This window comes from Manacus candei, unplaced genomic scaffold (genome assembly GCF_025592945.1).
Source record: "Manacus candei isolate 608988 ecotype Guabito, Panama unplaced genomic scaffold, ASM2559294v1 h1tg000024l, whole genome shotgun sequence".
Classification (NCBI taxonomy): Eukaryota; Metazoa; Chordata; class Aves; order Passeriformes; family Pipridae; genus Manacus; species Manacus candei.
Window position 1 is genome coordinate 2984293 of NW_026138072.1, and position 1824 is coordinate 2986116.

The following is a 1824-nucleotide window of genomic DNA, read 5'->3' on the forward strand; positions in this document are numbered from 1 at the left end:
TTTAACATTTTAAAAAAATTACATTATGCTTATTATTGATCACATGATAAGTGAATGACACAGAAACTGTATCGTCAGCTTCTTGTACTCATTCCAGTGCCTGGAAGCATTGATTGGTTTTGTCCTCTGCATTTTACATAACTTGAGTACCTTTGAGGAAGGAATGTTCATAATCTAATCTGACCTAATGGAAGAGAGCTTAATCACATGGGTGTTTTAAGAAATACTGAATTCATACAAATATGTGTCAGACCAATAACTATTTCATCTGGGTACCACACACAGAGGAAGATTTCTGAAGTTACGTATGATCCATTAGATCCCATTAAGTTACTCTATTAACTCCTATCATTTAAAAAGTTAAAAATTTATTACTCTGTGGAGAAAAAGGTATGGAACATACTTTTCTCTCCTAGAGGAGGGAAAATTCATTTTTCTGTTTATATGTGCAGTGAAAAAGGGCAATATGTTGAAGGAATCTGATAATTTAATGAAAAATAATGGTTGCAAAAATAACATAACAATTTGCTAGAAAGTAGTGATGAATTTCTTTAAAGGATAATTTCACTATTGAAATTGAGAAGGTGGTTTACAAGGAGAGTCACTGCCAGTAAGTTGTGATATTCTAGAAAAAATGGCTGAGAGAATGACTCTCAATAGACTGCCCCGAGGTAAAATTAGTTCAGTTTTGATTTCAAGAAACTATTTCTGCGATTTTTTTTTCAGAGTTTAGGCTTCTATATGAGTGATTATTGTTGCCAGTAAGAATGCTGTAAAGGACTTCCAACCCTAAATTTCCAATAAATTATTTTATGTGAGAATTTTGTTTTACACTATGAAGTCTGCTAACAAAATGTGCAGAGAGAGTCTGACTAATTCACAGACTAGTAATCTGCAGAGAAAATGCTTTCTCTGGTTACCCATGCTACAGTTTTTATTTGGTAAGGTTAGTTAGATTTCTACACTCTCCACCTTCTGTGCTTCATACAGAGAGCTCGTCCAGAAAATTTACTAGTTTTGAGAAGACACTGTGCTTTTCTAGTCCCCTTTGGCAGAATGAGCTAAACCACACAACTTAGCCTTGGTGAAGCATGAAGGAGGAACAAGAGGAGCCAGAGCACAGAAACAGTTCAACTATGCCCATTCTGGACTATTTTCCTTAGGACGTAGGTTTGTTTAGAGTGACCTTCTCTTAGATGGATGGCCTTACAGGGCTGACGAGCTCCATCTGCCCAGGGGAGTTCCCTGACCGGGAATCGAACCCGGGCCGCGGCGGTGAGAGCACCGCATCCTAACCACTAGACCACCAGGGGGCCCCACTTTCATGACTAAAGCCCTTTATATTGCCCTACTGGTCTAGTCAGCCAGCAGAGATTCTTTCATGACACTCCAGTGACTTATAGGAGCAGCAGCCAGACTAAATCCAGAAAACAACTCTTAAACTACTCTCTGTAACAGCAGCCAAATTCCACACACCAGTTAGAAAATTCACATAGAGATCATCTGAATGCTTGAGTGTTCTGATACTCACAAATATATTCAGTTATTCCACTTTAATTTGCTGCAAAGGCTGGGCAGAGCTTGAATTATATTCACTTCCAGATTCAGCTACAGCCTGGAATAGGCAGCAGATAAGGCTCCCTTCACAGGATACCTTTCAACACCACCTATACTTTTCTTTGGGCTGTTAAGATCTAACTTGACAACAGTTCGAGATAGCCTATTGTTTTTAAGTTTATTATGTTAGGAGTAGGACAGATTTTCTGCTCTTTTTTCACTATTTTTATAAATTTTAAAAAAATTGCTGCTGATACAAAGATAACC

General features: G+C 37.8%; 1 non-coding gene across 1 annotated transcript; it reads right to left on the reverse strand.

Moving 5' to 3' along the window:
- Positions 1-1241: 1241 nt before the first annotated feature.
- TRNAE-CUC (transfer RNA glutamic acid (anticodon CUC)) lies at positions 1242-1313 on the reverse strand. The gene has a single exon. It is a non-coding gene; the product is annotated as a tRNA-Glu (tRNA).
- Positions 1314-1824: the final 511 nt, after the last annotated feature.